The 16953-nt window shown below is 35.5% G+C and overlaps 1 protein-coding gene across 3 annotated transcripts in view; it reads left to right on the top strand.

The window, feature by feature from the left end:
• LOC138125671 (somatostatin receptor type 2-like) overlaps positions 1 to 16953 on the top strand; it is a 214618-nt gene that overhangs the window by 44031 nt on the left and 153634 nt on the right. For 2 of the 3 annotated variants that reach the window (XM_069041107.1, XM_069041106.1), the window contains 2 exons: positions 180 to 282; positions 16097 to 16137. The gene's annotated coding sequence lies outside the window, so the exon portion shown is untranslated. The remainder of the gene's footprint in view (positions 1 to 179; positions 283 to 16096; positions 16138 to 16953) is intronic. The other variant, XM_069041108.1, reaches the window with a different exon arrangement.

A 16953-nucleotide genomic window follows, 5' to 3' on the forward strand; every position in this document is an offset into this window, starting at 1 on the left:
TTAAAAAACGTCCCAACACACAATCGAGCTCGATGCAGACGAGCGAAAAAAATCGAAATCGTTAAAAAATTCATTTTTCTCTCTCGATCGAGTTGGGGCACCCCGGAGTGATTTATAGTTATTTTAATTAGTTTTTGTTTAGGAAAACATATCATATCTAATCTCATCCGTAATTTCAGGTTAACGCACGCAGACTGTTGATAACGCGGTACATTAGGCCGGAGACTCGTCCATCGGAGCTTCCACAGGATCATCACGCATTATCGAAGTTCAGCCGTTTAGGTTGGTATAACTGAAGATATTTGAATTTATTTATGGAGTACCGATACGAGAAAAAAACACTGTATGTTTCCCTCGAGAAAATACGAAACAAAGATAAACAATTCCGATTTAATTTCATCAAGCTATTTTGACGTGCTTCGAGCCTAAATAAAAGCACTTTCTTGAATAAACTCGTTATGCCAATATATATTTTTTTTCAAATTAACGTCAGCATTTTTATAAATGTTTTGCTCAAATCGTGAAACATTCATTAGGTTCGGAGAAAAACGGAAATTTATTGTTGCGCACCGAAGAAACCAACACAAACAAAGTTCTCGCGAATGCACGAAAACAAAATAAACGAGGAGAACTAGGGGGGAGGTGTGAATCAATAAATATTTGTAAAGAGGCAACGACGTTAAAAGTGAGAACCAATTGATTTTCTTTTATCAGTTTTATTCTTTAATTTAATAAGATACGTACAATTACTCTCAACCTATCTTAAATAAATTGTTCTACTAATGACATGTCTAATTACAAAAGCAATTTGAGCAGAGAGATAAGAATTTTCATAGGAATAAAAGTAGAATATTTTTTACCTTCAAGCGGTCGAAAATTGCGTCTTTGTGTATCTTTATAGAAACGGTTGAAGTGGCTTTTTTTCTAACCGGACTTGAAATACTTCTAATTCTAGGAGTTGAAATGTCCACAGGTGGTTCCACGGAATCAAATGTAAAGTCATTTGAGGCACTTCTCACGATTTATTTATTAATAATTGCACAAAATATTTAATAATTAAATTATCCCTGTTAAAAAAAGCCTCTAAAAAAACGAAATAACGAAATTATTATCCAATATTTAACCAGTGCCACTGTGGTGTAAGACGAGTCGCCCATGTGCATGGATGACAAATGTCAAAATCAAACAATCAAAAATTCAACAAAGTAAGATTTTGGTAGACTTTACGTGTATTATTGAACTACTGAAGAGAACTAGAAATTACTGGTGCCTTAAAATTCGAAAATTGTAAGTTACAAAATTGTCATTTTACTGTAACTGCAGCAAAAGAAAATAAGCGATTTTTTATTTGTGATCCGTTTGAAAGTTAAATAAATTCACAGTAGAAGGTCTTTTTGTACTTCGCCCAGTTGCCGACCTCGACTTTGTCTCGGTCTTCAATCTCTGGGCTTAGCACAAAAAGACTAACTTCTACTCTTAATGATATAATCTACTATTCTCTGTTGTGGTTGTCTTTTTATTCAAATTAATCCAAATTATACAGTTTACAGTTTTTACAACAATCGTTTATAAGGTATGAATGCTTTCTGTTGCTTAATATCATCTTCGTCACATTTTATAAAGCGATTAATTAAATTGTGGTGGTTTAACAATCGTCAAAATGCTATGACGTTTTTTTTTTTAATTAGAGGCTTTGAAGGTTATTTATTAAAATACGTAATAATTTGTGCTGTTTTTATTTGAATTGATTTTAATGTAAAAAAATAATATTTAAATCAGTTTTTTGTGAAAGTTTCGGTTCTTCCTACGTTTAAAATATTTTGGATGTATTTTTCGGCATTTAATAGTATATTATTATACGAGTTTAATAAGACGCTGTATTATCGCATGAGTGCGATGAGCGCTACGCTCGTCGTGCTTTAATGGAACGAGTATAATAATACGTCTTATTAAACGAGTGTAATATACTATTTTATCTACTTTCCTTTACTAATTCCTGAAATTTCAGCTCCTCAAGTTTTCACATTAGAGTAGGGACTTTCGAGTAACAGACATTTTTCACAAAAATGTAAGGTTATATTTACTAAATTTACTTCATAGTTTCACTCGTTACCTTGACGCCTGACGTCAAACGGCTGATGTTGCCAATATAACAAAAGCTAAAAATTACCAAAAACAGTTTAATAATATGATTCATTATTAAACCGTTTTCGATATAATAACGAGCCCATTTGTAACGCAAAGTAGATAAACTGATTTATTTTAGAAGATTACATTTTGTGTAAAATTAATAGAAAATTTATTACCTGAGAGATATAGTAAAAATATAACACGGAATCCTTGGTAAAAAATGATTAATTTACATTTCCGAGGACTTTAAAATTAATCATATTTTATTTTTTCTCGTGGTCTCAAGACGAAAATATCCAGTAAACAATTATTGTTTTATCAGAGCGGAAGACAAATGAATAAAAATAATTTTCTCGCTTCAAGATTCTGTTTCTATAATTTTTGCGTAAAAAAATGAAAAGAATAATTAGAAAATACAAGTTAAGATCGAATAACAAACATATTTGAATGCTAATTTTATTCATTCATTCACAAAGTGTTGCCAATTAAACAAAATGGCTACAACGTCATTGTGCGGAAAATTAAATTAAAATATTCTGCAAATGTATTTGTAACAGATTAAAGTCGACCTGTTTGAGCTTTTGTCGAAAATCTCAGCAGAAAATAGTATTTTACACTTTTGAGGTGCATTTTGTAGTGATCTGCAATTACCTGAGTCACTACTAATTTACGTTTTACATTGTACAGGGTGTCTCACAGAGGGTGGTATATATTTAAACCTGTAATAGATCCGCTAGTGAAGGTTCTTCAAAAAAAATTTCAGTGTCCTAAATTTAACCGTGTGGGTACAAGAGCAATTTGAAAATTTTGCCAAAATCGCTGGAAACGGTCATTATTAATTCAATGAACGTCGGGAGTTTTTTGTTGTAATTAATATACAGTGAAACTTCCCGGACATTTCTGATCAGCAGATAATTCTCTTGAGCAGACAAATTTTGATTCTCCGGCGTCGCTCCATTAGTTTATTCTTTCTATAAAACGGACACTCCTAATAAGCAGCGCGCACAGCCTTTTGATTCACTTTTTAACTACAAAATTCTTTCTAAAGCGGGCAACAGCCCCGCGAAAACAAATATTTTCTGAGAAAAACTGTTTCTGCTATGAGGTTGTTTTTTTTTTCAATGTTTTCTGTAAGTTGCCAAATATTAACTTGCCTTTTGCACGTAAATATGTCCCCTAATTACAAACATGTTTTTACTTTTCTCCCAAAAACGGACACTTCTGCATCGCCTACAATATTTCATTCTCCGTGGGTGTCCGTTATTGGGAAGCTTCACTGTATATTCCATCAAACGGCAACGTTTTATTTGTGTGTCATGTCTGTCAAATTTATTTCTTTACGTGACAAATAAACGAGCATTGGGGTGTTCAAGTGTATAAATTCATTCTCTCCGGAATGACTGTATTGACATTTTTAAATGACTAACTTTAGAAACTTTGCGTTATAATTAAAACTTAGCAGGAATCTCTCCAGAAAAAATTCCCTCTCTAATCCGCTTCGCTAATTGCCCGTTTCGCTTCTCACCTTCCACTCCCAGCTCTTCAAAATCCCTCCAGCAAACACCGACTCTTCTTGTTAAATATTGAAAATTGCGCATCATAAATCCCTGTCCAGACCTTTCCTGCATTCTGGAGCTCACCTCCTGCACGTTCAGACGACACTCTCTTCATATTCAAATCACGAATGTGCACTTCGAAAAGTGCCATCTTGTTTCCTAGCACCATCTGCTGCACCGCATCCAGTTTCTAGGTTTGCATGAGAACTTGTCAACAATCACAAAACAAAACCCTTGTATTACAAGTTGGAGGAACCGCGGCGGAATTTGCAATGCGATTTAATATTGGCTTCCAGGCGAAGAATATTAAGTGGAGATTGCATTCTCCAAATCGGAAATCGCAATATCACTTCTTCCATTGGGGAGGAATTGCTCTGTATTGGTTAATAACTTTAGCCGAGTCAGCGACGCAGATCTGGCTTCAAATGGAAAACTAATAATAGGACGAGGGGTTTCTCGATCCTCCCACGGTTATCATTTTCAACTAGCACGTGGGAAATCTTATTAATTTTACTTTGACAGGATTACCACCACACGTTCGTTTTCTGGCTGCCCTGTTTGTGGCTGCGACGGAAATTCTCTAATGTTCGCAAGCTTTGAAACATGTAGGCAGCTTAGAAATTCTCTGAGTACCTACCACATAAGCTCGATTTTTTGGGGGGGGGATTTTCGTACGAGAATACGTAATTTCTGTTAAGCTTTAGAGGTAAAACGGAAAATAAAGAATAAAACTTCTCCAAATTTGATTTTTTTTTACTATTAATAAATATAATGTACATACATATACAATATTTTTTGTAATCTGCATTTGGATATTCAAATGAAATTAAACAGATCAAGATTTTGTGAACGCGGACTTAGGAATATGAACAAAACGTCAACAGACACACATTTATAAACACACGCTACTTCACGCGGGTTAATTTCGGAACACCCGTTACAATTCTCGATGGAGCCACCGACACGAAATATTGTTCTGGCAGTGTCTTAGGAATATTTAAATACCTATTTAAATATTTCTAATTTTATTTCAGAATTTCTATTGATTTTAGAATATTTTGTACAATTCGGGTTTTGCTTTTTGCAGTGGAAATTCTTTAGACGTTGTTTGTAAAATTTTACATACGATTAAATCCAGGAAAGGGAAATTCAAAGAAGTATTTATTGCCTTAAATTAAGTTTTTTTTCAAACAAATAGTGGAGATAAAAATCTAATTTAACACATGCTTGAAAATCAAATTCCAGACGATGTTAAATGAAGTTTAAAAACGCTGCAAGTGAAAGTTGTAATAAATGAAACGCAATCATCGAACGATCGAGGACAAACGAAATACCCCAGGACCCATAAATTTCCATTTAGCGACGTCCGAAGAAAAATGATTTTAGACCGGCTTTAATCTTTGTAGCAATTTCCCCCTCATATGGAAATAAAATAAATTAAATGTTGAAAGTAAATGAGAGTTCAACGTTCCGATTCTGGTCAGTTCTCTTCTGGCCGTCCTCGTGCCCAATGACCTATCAATATCAATTACTTACCCTTAAAGAAAGTGCAAACGTTGTTTTTTTCACGTCCAACTTGCTGACATATGCTTGAGAACGATTATTCCCAATTGGTTATACAGAGGATGGGAAGAAAGATGAAAAAACAAGCCTGTCCCATTGTAATTTGCTCGGTTATGACTATTCCCGAGCCGAAATCATCGTTCCGGTAATGGGACAAGTTTGCAAAAGTGCTGCAAGTCTCCAGACTTGGAGTTTATTTGTTTAGAATAACGCGATTAAAAGCTTTGTTCATTTGGAGAAAATGGAAAAAAACTTGCCACCGATTTTGCGAAATAAATGGTATTTCGTTTAAATCCCAAATGTAATTTGCTCCATATGAAAGCTTCCACGAGAATTTTTTCGCATTTAATATTTAACTTCTAAAAGCAATATCTCAAAGGAATTTGACCCACGCGCATAGACCGGTTTGAAATGTTTTTCATTAAAAGTCAAAACAACTTCCGTTGAAAGAAGAAACGAATGTGCGAATTGCACAGATTTCAACTGGAAATGCTTCCGGTTGGATCACACTTTCAGTAGTCAGTCGATAATTCCAGACGAGCTAATTTAATTGTCGAGCTTTTTTAAGCTAGTCTAATTAGAGACTGGCCGGTTTGACTTATAATCCAACTGGGGGATCCCACAAACATCCGCTAATATCGGTCACTCAGCTTTCATCCGGGGAAAATTAAAAGCAATCTCCCAACTTCCTGTGCAGATAGTTTCCGGAGATCTAAATGGAAAACGTCCTATATAGTTTCAGGATTAATTAAAATCTGTTGCGACACAATTTGGCCTTTCCCCAACAAAAAATTCATCTGTGGTTACCGAATCAGCCACACTGTTTCACTTTTTAACACCATTTACATGGTTTACTGCTTAATAAAATTGTCAGGTCTAAATTGCTTCCTCGAAAGAAAACTAACTGCTGTGGGGGTAGAGCAATTTCTTTTGGTGCACAACATTCGAAGGACGTCAGTTGACGCTACGCCACACGGGCACCATGCAGCTTCGAAGAATTCTAAAACCTTCAAGTAATTTTTAAATTATTGTTATTATTGAAAATCATTGTCTATTAAGCATCTCTATTTGTGCAAAATTATCTCGAAATTAAAATCCATTAATGTAGGAAGAAAAAAAGTAAATAAAAACAACCAATTAATATGTGGTATCAATTTATCCATTGGTTTTAGCGGATTCTGCGTTAATTCATGTTTGGTATAATCACCAAGCTTACAACGAGAGCCAAACATGACACGGCAAACAACTATTTCCAGCACTGCAATATCCAGACCCGTAAAAAAACTAACAATAAATGTCACATTGACAAAGCTCGATGTGCAATACCAGATGTGTCGTGAAACCTGTTCGTCCTAATTAAAGCAGATAAAGCACAGGAACAACAATATTTTCTTGTTATTTGCCGTCACACGAAAAATTGCTCTCATCGACTTTTTTATCAACAAAAACGCTAATTACAAATGCCATGTAATTTTTGGCAATTTGTGGCAACTGTGTATGTTCTCGGTGAATGCATTCCGAGGGCTTAAATCCGGCCAACGGGGCTGGAATTTTAAACGAGACGCAATCGCTGTATCATGCTTCCTTTCGCTTTGTGTTGAAAATATCATTCCGAGATTACATTTAAGCGCCTTTGATAAACGTATTTCAAAAATAATGGAATATCTACTTCTGAGGAGGAAAGAGCACCAAGCGGCGGCATTGTTAATGGATCGTCAAAGATGCAAAGCTTGGCAATTCGGAGTGTTCTCAAAGTACAGAGCTTACTCCCGAAGAGCAATTTAGTAGAGTTAACGTAATTCCCTTCAGTTGGAAAGTGCCCGAAGGGACAGTCTCACCTTAAACGTGATGATGTACAAGTGTTAAGTGCAGCTTGTGCGTCATTTAAAGCGGCGACTTACGAGCAAGGCCTCGTTGGCCTTGGAAAACAACACTGCATTCGTAGATTGGTCCGTACGAGTAGCTAAAGCTTGTCACACTCGTCAGTAATCTGTGCCACTTTTAGTAAGTGAGCAAAAGTGAATCTAAAAATAAAGAGAATCAATAATATTTATGTTTTGTTCACTTGTTGTAGTTTTAATAAAACACTACCATTATTCCATCGGACGTAGTCAATGCTTGGATGGGTGACCGCCAGATTACCCACGTTCTCATAGCTTCACAGCTATGATAAATAACTCCGGCCTCGATGCCGTGTCCTCCTTTGATGTTTATGATGTGTCCACATTATGGAAAGAATCGCTATAGTCGGCGCGGCGACTCACTGGAGTAATAAACTCACGTGATTTTCGGGGGATGGTGCAGCCCAATGCACGCAGCCGAAATTTCCAACCATTCTTAAAGTAGTGATATTTAAATTTCCCGCACAAAACTCAAATTTGGCGAGGCAGTATAAATCAGGCTTTTCTTGCCGTCGCTACGAACTATCACGTGATTAGTCCAGTGGTTCGCCGCGCCAACTATAGCTGAACATATGACTTTCAGTTATCATCTTCACAGTGGAGAGCTGTTACTCTTTGAAGAAACGTCGAGTGTCTGTAAAGGACGCCTACTACGATTATTACCAGGGCAATAGTATTTACGTTGGTAATTCGAAGCGTACGATGTTGTTAACCTCAAATAAAATTTATACCGCGAGAATATCAACCAAACAGCACCGAGAGGTTATAAAAGATTTCCAATATCCTTTCTCTCGCCTTGAATCCGCAAATTTATGACTAGTTCGAAAATTGTATCACAGGCGGTATAAAATTTTATTTATGGATATCCAACAAATTGTTTTTCAGTTGCCGTATTTTGAAGTGCAACAAAACATACACAGAAAATGATTTAACGATCTGTGAATGATATATTCTTGAAGTGGCATCGACAAACAGAAACGAGCGGAAATTTAAAACGACATAACGTATCGCGGCAATTTATTAAGTGACAGCTAATAGTTTCCGATGACGGCTCTGTTTCCACGATAAGCCACGCAACATCAAATTTAATTAAGATGAAAATGGTACAGGGATATCAACTAACGCCGTCTAGGTCTCCAGCGACGGACGTATTCTAGGGCCAATATTGCCGCTTGACCCAAATAACTTATGAGACAGACACCTCGTTATTGTAGCAAAGTAATGAACCCAGTGTCAGGCTTCTTCATATCGAAACAATCTTCGTCCATCACATTAACATTAATATCTCCATGATTTACGACGGAGGCGACGCCGAATTCTCAACTTTCGAAATTACTTCTCCACAAGTGTTACATTAAATGCCATTTCTTTGGCAATTAGAGACAAAGGGGGCGCTCAGGTGGGATCGTAGATTGCGGTCGAACAGCTCAGTTGAGGCCTCACTTGGTATGTTAGGGTGCTAATGTTACTAACAAGACTCCAGAGACTAGGGGAGGTTTCGCTAGCCTGGAGGGATGATGTGTAGGTGAACTAAGCCACGCGTTCTTAAAATTATCATACTTGACGACTGAAATTAGGTAACAAAATAATAAATTTGTAATTTAAGTGGGGGCTTAACAGTTCCGGACTTTGAGGCATTTCTGTCGGAAATTCGACAATTCGGGGTGGCTCCTTTAGGGGTTTAGCGCTGTGTTCGCGCCACTCGGGTTAATTAGGGGAAGTGACGCGATATTTACAACGAAGAAACCGGAAGACGCTAATTCTGACATCATAGTCTTGAGTTGAGTAGGGCCTAGGGGGATTAATCCCTCTGATTTGCTGTCAATAATGTTTTAGAGCATTAGTAAGGTCCAGCTGATTTTTAAAGAACAATAATAATTTTATGAGCGAAAAAAATTGTCTCAAGATTTTTATATAATTATCCCGGCGCCTCCACCAAAACTGACAAAAATATATTTTTTAGACAGCCGAAAACGGTAATTTTACATACTCACAAGCGGACGAAAAGTAACTCTTTTTCAGATGCATTTTTTCTGACGCTGACGGTGATGCCATCTGTTCGTCTGTTTAGTAAGGTAACAACGAAACCGACAAAACCGATAATTCTCCTGTCACCATAAATTATGGAAATAAGTAATTATATTGCAAAATAGTAAATCTCTAGTTTTGTTGGCACGCTGATAAAAAATAAATTTATCTACTTGGAAAGGATGGATACAAAATAAATTTGTAATTTTTTCAATGATTTCTTTTGCTTTGTGCGGTCGCCTAAAAATTTAATGCGTACTTCTGCCAAAAAGTGCCTTTGTCCTCTCCTGTTTTCAAGCCTCGGCTGCGCCTCGGCCAGAAAACTCAGACTCGGACGAAAAAGATGCACTTTTTGGCCTTGTACACAAATGACTATTAAAAAATGATTGCTTTTTACATTTTTGTCCTCATTATTTTTCATAGACAGGAAGAAATTAACCAGCAAAAGTAATTAGTAATTATCACCGGGCCAACTTTTCAGCATCTCCCTGATACCATTATAGGCTCCGTTTCCTCTGGAGAATTCCTTGAATTCCGTACATCCATATCCTATTTTCATAAAGAGAACGTGACCCTAATTCAGATATGATACCAATAATTAGCGAACCTCTCAAGTACATACTCCCCCCTTTTCATAAAATGCAGAAACCGACAAGAATTACTCGCACCCACTTTCTTTTTTCTGGCCTAATTAACCGAAAAAAAACTGTTTTGTTTTTATAAACTAATGGAATCTCAAGCTACACTGAGCAGACAATTACGTTTTATTAGGGTTAGAGATTAGGGTGAAGCTAATTGAAAGAAATGACTTCAAGGAAAAAAGATCTTGCACCATTAGCTTTAACGGTTCAGCTGCAATTAAAACAATTTTCGATGGTCCAAGTGTGGTGTTTATTGCGAGATAAGAAGGAATTCGTTCGGTTTAATATTTGGAAAAAGAGTGCTTACCAACAGCAGCGTGCAAGAAAAGAATCTTCCGGGAAGTAAAATTTCAATACAAAATAAAGGAGAAAGGCGGTGAAAATATTTGAAGAGTTTCGCAATAATTCTACATATTAGATGATCCGTAGCACATTCGTCGAGGAACTCGTTCAAAGTGTCACACATTTCATCCCCCACCCCATCATAAAGTTTATAGTAAAGAACACGAGTCCTACTTAAAAGTCACGTACGGAGTCTATGAAGTTGGTGCATGTAGTTTCATGAATTTTTAAAAAGGTGTGATAAAGAGCTGCAACTCTTAACAGGAAATATGCTGATATTTTCAGCACCTCTCGGTATGCATTATGCGTCACTCAAGAGTGTCATCTCGGTTAAAAATTAAATTTTTATGTGGGGTGCATGTTGATATTGCGATGACCCAAATGTATGAATTTTAATCAAATTTTAATACGAATATTGTAAAGTCTTCCGTTTGATGATTTGTTATTTTGAGTCTGCTCCTTTTAGTTTCTCCAAGGATAGCATTTTTACAAAAAATTGTGAGAAAAAAATTGAGACGTGAACTATGTAATCCTACAAAGACTCCAATTGTCTCTTTTCAACATGTCAGCTGCTTGTCAATGATCCGTTGTAATAAAGGGTGGCGCGCATGTATTTTGTGCTCTGCGCCAAACCACAGTACTTTAGTACGATGGCCACTGGCGGAGCTTCCCCGACTACGAGAGCTCAAGGAACGAATAATGAAAAATTCTCTTTAAAAAGTATCTTGGACTAAACTGAAGTATGTTACCGTTAGTTTTGTTAGTGTTTTCTCCTTTGCTTTGTTACTTTTCTAATTACATTGAAGCGTTTTCTTCCTAATTTACAATCATCGTCCTTTGAGTACAATTTTGACAAAAATTTGAGAATAATAAAAAATTACTTAATCTAGTGTCCCACATCACCACTTTTAAAGATTATTGTGCCGAAAAACATATTGAGAAAAATAAACATTTACAACAAATATTCCTCCGTCAATAAGTAGTACGTTTCATTGAAATTATCGAAAAATTTAAATTCTTAATTTAGCGAACCTATTACATAGTACCATCACAATATGCAGCTTTAGGATTGTTTTATCTTTGTCCTAAAAATGATTTTGATTTTATTAAGAGATTTACACAGCGATCGCTAGAACAGATATTACAGAACCGATCAGAACGTGTTGACAAAGAAATCTTACAGTTCTATTTATCAGAAGTTGGGGAGTTACGGGGCAACTTTGTAAATAGCGCATCAAAGAAGAAAAAAATCGTGTCAGACGGGGTGGGTCAACAACACACAAGCACCGCAAGATTGTTTAAGTAACTTTATTTACGGTCCGCTTTTTCACTGAAAATTGAGTTTGGAAATTGGGTTGAACTAGATCTTCACTTACTCACTTACTTGTTTTATTGCACTGTTTAAGTCTTGACTTTGTAAAGGATTCTGTGCGAAGACCCTGTTTTACGGTCGGTGCAATGCTGCACTTAACGACGTTTCGTTCCAGTACGAATTTTCTCATTTATAGGAAGACACGCAAAAAGTTAATAAATTTTGTCGCCGACAGTGGAAAATTTTTTTTTTCAATACAACGAGCTCCTTTGTGTTCGGCGAACAAATAAAACAGATATCTTGTTCAGAAATATTTAAACGATACAATGGATGTTTACAACAGCGTTGCGATTGGTTGTGCTAACAGATATATAACATTTTATAAAGGAGCTTTTCTCCAGTATTCATACAAGCAATGAATTTGAAATATCTATTTCTCTTGAAATTGGTAGATAATTGACTGATTGCTGACAAACTTAATGGTCCAGTTATAAAGTATTTGTATTTGTATATCATTTGTGTATCAAGGCCAAAGAGTGCAACTTTTTCGTCCGAGTCTGAGTTTTCTGGCCGAGGCGCAGCCGAGGTTTGAAAATAGGCGCGGTGCACATTACATTTTTTAGAGACCGCACGAACTACAAAGCAAAAGACATTATTGGAAAAATTACAATTGTTTCAGAGAAAAATAACAAAAGCAAATATAAAAACGATATTTGAATCTGCATTACCAGTTCATGTAGTCGTTTATTTTGTCGTAATGTGACAATATGTGATTTTTTTGTAAACGCTATTTCCCCTAGAGCCATATTGAAGAATTAAAAAAATAAAAACAATTAAACGAGTGGTGATTAAGCGTATTCGATTTTAAATTTCGAATATTACTGGGGATTTGGTTAAACGAGGAAAAAACCTCGAACTTCCCGAGCTAAAAATATAACATAAATTGGATCCTGAAACTTTTTCCAACAGCTTTATTTGCAATATCGCGGATAAAAGCTCCGAAAAACTTGCATAATTCGTTCCGCTTCCGTTGAAAAAGTCATCCAACTAAACGACGAAATCTAATAGGTCGTACCATTAGAGTTAATGTCGGCACGAGTCAATTAACAGGTAGCAGAAGCTCCCTCGGGATTAAGTGACGCGTCACGTTCCCTGTCGCCTCCTTGACTTTTTATTATGGAGTCTGTCCCACATCCGACTCATATCCGATTTTCCTCCGGGAACTGATCGATACGAGCTACATCTCCGATAATGTTATTGGGTAATTGTCACCGGCTGGGAATGCCGAAGCCGTTCCTGTTATTTGCAGGACCGGGCGAATGACGACTTTTCAATTACGTCACACGAGCTTTATCGTTATCGGCCTAAGTCACTTGTAAATTTGCTTTGGAGCTTTGAGCGGTGCAATTTGTTTGAGGATTAATTGCGGTGAGAGTTTATTGCATCGTCGGGAATTGGTAAAGTTGTGCCGTTCGATTTGCTGACACGCTTATCAATATTTTATCGAGGGCGGATATTCGAAAAATTGCATTAATCTGCGGAAAATTGGCAATTTTTAGATTTGACATGACACGCGGGAGGTATCGTCAACAAACGAGATACGAAGAAGACTTTCGAGGTTTACACGTGGCAAACCGATCTCGCAAAATTAATACGAATCCCATACTCGTGTCCCTACACAATCTCGGACCACGACTTAACATTTTTCGGTGAATTTAAATCGTTTTTGTATTTTGCACAGAATCTGCTTCACTCGCCAAGCGCTGAGGCCTACCTGGAATGTTCGATCTTCATTTAGTGTAAATAACTTAGTTGTTATTGTTTTCCACAAGTAACCCAAAGACAGTCAGAACAAACGTTACAATTTGTTTTTCTTTTGTCAATTCACTTGTCTTGCACTTTATTATTTTTTTGTTTTTGGAACACTCAATTTTAATTTTTTCTTCTGGTGTCCATTCGTTTTGTTGTTTCAATTTTTGCAATTTTCTTAATATGACTAAACTCTATTTACTCTTCATAGCTTTTACACCTCGACTCTAGAATTATTTAACAATATTTATTATTCACTTGTGCGCCAGTTTCCACCATAAATACTGCTCTTCCTGTTTCGCATAAATCAAGCTCGTTACGTGAGCAACTTTCTTTTATAAATCGCGAAGTCACATGCAAGCTAACGAATTAATGTAATTATTTTTTTAAACGCTTATAAATTTTTTCAAGGACCTTGTTCCGGAAACGTGCGAGTGTTGTCGCGATACCTAATCAACTGACCAACCCTGCCTCGCCACTTAATTAATTACATTCTGGGAAATCAAGTTTTTTCTGCAAACTCGTCAAGGAACAAATTTTATTCGTGTGCGGCTTCAATCTACCGACAACAATAAAATTCTATTATCCTTTCAATTATACAACAGTTGGTTCAGAAGAAAAGAAAACGTATACACAATATGCCAGGGTCCATACACACACCTGAATTGCAAAACCAATATCTTTTGATATTGGATTACAAGACCTAACATAGGAAACGTTTCGCTTGAATTTCAGATTTTATTGTCGCTAAAAAAGAATTGGATTTTATTATTGATGATATATTTAAAGCGCAAAACTGCGATAGTATTTGTTAGGCAAAGTTTCAGCTCTCAAGAGGAAAATAAATATTTTTTGCAAAGAAACGCAACGAACACGTCTTCATCTTCAAATGTATTGTACATTTTCCTACCATTTTCAATTCAATTCAATTGTTTACCCTATAAAACGATTCTTATTTTTGTTATATTTACAAATCACTTTGATATGCTTCTCAATTTTCGGTGACTCTTAGAAATTTTTTCAACATAAAACCATTAAAGTGTGGTGCTATTTGGAAGAATCGATTTCTCCGGAGGAAAATTCATTTTTTACTCGTGGCAGTATGTACATCGACACGATTGGAAAATAAATTTTAACTGCACATCGAGGAAAGAGATTAAAACTTCCATCGAGGTAAAAGAAATTGCATGCGCTACTTACAAAGCAAGAAGTTTGCAAGAATTGCTTTATCTGGTGTTGAAAACTTCCGAGATTTTATATAGTGAATTTCTTTGAAAGTGGCCTAAACGTCTTCCCGAAGCACTTCTCTTCAGATTGGTTCGTTGAAAATGAAGTTTTGCATAAAACGGATCCGGTTTTGGTTTTTGCGGTGGCACAACTTTAAATAGGTTTAGTTAAAGTCAACGTTCATTAAAACTCATCAAAGCTCGACCGAAAGCTCACTCTGATTGCCACAGTTTCGATGACGTATGTTCCGATGTTGCTGAATCTGTTAAGACATTTATTAAGGCAATTACTGAACTTCCCCTTAACAGTTATGGTTGGTTTTCGTGCCGAAAACTTCAAGGTTTACCTTATCGGAAGGTGATTTTAAATTTAGGCTTTATTTGCTTCGTATTGATTTTAACTGCAGGCTTTATTGGGTGATGTTTGATCCTTCATAAATGTAATTAGCTATTGATGAAACAATACATTTACAGTTTCGCCTCGCTAAAGAAACCTTTCATAAACAATAATGATGGAGTCTACAGAGTGAGTCGCAGAATAACGAAAATAAAATATTAATAAGTTGAACATTTTGCGGCTAACTGGATGAAACACTGTTGAAACAGTTTTGTCCTCGAGCGGGTAAAAAGTCAAAGTTTAAGCTCCCTCAGGCGAATCGCTTGCACTGCGGAAACTTGATTCTCTGATCAAATACTTTGTGAAGAAAAATAAGCTTGCCAAAGAAATCCATGAGGAACCATTTTATATACAGGCTGTCCCGAAAATGGCGCACTTCCGATGCACTACGGTATAGAAGAGATTACCGTAAACGTGAGAAAAATGTTACAAAAATTCTATTGGACTTATTTGCTGATTTGGCGGTCTTTGAAAGTGGCACTTAACAGGTCAATTATTTCGAAATAAATGTATTAAATTGTCATGAAAACTACCTCTAATCGTATATGTATATTATCACAAAGTAAAATTTTTGCAATAATTGATTTTTTTGTCTGAAATTTTTTTTTCCATATCGGTAAGGTAGTAAGTAGTGAGTGCGCCATTTTCGGGACACCTGTATATTCATTTAAATGCCAACAGCGATATTAAAGCGTTTACTCCAGTTGTAAGTTTAGTAGAAATCTTTAATTTGGCAGCCTCAAATTACCATCTTAGGATTTTAATAAAGAACAATTCTTATCGTTGTGAAGACGGATTCAGGAGATTATAAAGTACATATAACTACATATTGGAATTAAAGTAATGTGCGATCGAATAAAAAAAAATCGAGTTACCTGGATTGTGCTATTCTGATTCTTTGATTGGTTCAAACCACCACTTTCGCTCACTCTGATTTTTTTTTTTCGATCGCACGGTATTATTTATTAGCTTCAAAATTTTTGAACAAAGTCTTTGCATTTTTAAAAATAAAATTAGAAATAAACCAATAATCAAAATGGTAAAATTAGTACTGGAATATTTATTCTACTTGTTGAATTATGTGTTATTGATACTATTTAAATGTATAGTACTACTACATACTATTTTACACACGTCGCATAAGTAACTATTTTTTAATTCAGTTAACTAATTATTTTATTTCATTTTCAGTTGGAATCCTTCTTCTGCAATAAATTTCACTACATCTGTTGGTAAGTGTTAATTTAATACGAAGTAATACTGATCTATTTTCATTATGAGAAATATCGGGTGTTCATTTAAATGTTTCCTTAAAGTTGAAGAGTCGATTGTGAACGCACCATGGGTGACGAATCGCTGGACGAAGTATACCTTCATGAAAATTATGTTATATTCTTTCAATCAAACGTTAGCTTCAAATCGAGACCGATACCTCGTTTATATTCTTCAGAATAGTAAACTAAAAGCAAAAACCTATTTATGTACATTTTCAATCACCTCTTGTTATGTTCGACGCAGCTTAAAAAATGTTTTCCTTTGATTTCTACACAAAGAATCAGTCGAGGTGCATTTTATAGACTTCTTGAATTTCATATTTTTCCGAACGTCGATTTTGACACAGGATTATGGCTATAAATTTAATAAAATTTGTTTGTCATCTGCAAAGCAATTTTTGCTTTACAGATAAGAAAAAAAAATGTAAAAAAAAATATATTTTGAACCATTTAGCATTTAAATTTTTAGAGTTGTTTGGGATTTGGAATTTACTTACTTAAGCATTATTTTTCCTTTAGATAAAAATGTTCTATTGTCTGTTTTATTACCCCGTCTTAAAATAAATAATAATAATAAGATTAATTTCATTGAATTTATTTCAAACTGTTCACTCGCAGTGTAATTTACTACAGTTGGAAGCTTTTGTATAAATATTACTGTTGTCAAAAAACATATTTAAATCCTCTAACCTATAATTTCAAAAATTTGGTGGTTGTTAAATTCAACAATATTTAAACTAGGGCTGCTTACTCATAGTACCGTGCGATCGAAAA

Source organism: Tenebrio molitor, chromosome 3 (genome assembly GCF_963966145.1).
Source record: "Tenebrio molitor chromosome 3, icTenMoli1.1, whole genome shotgun sequence".
NCBI lineage: Eukaryota > Metazoa > Arthropoda > Insecta > Coleoptera > Tenebrionidae > Tenebrio > Tenebrio molitor.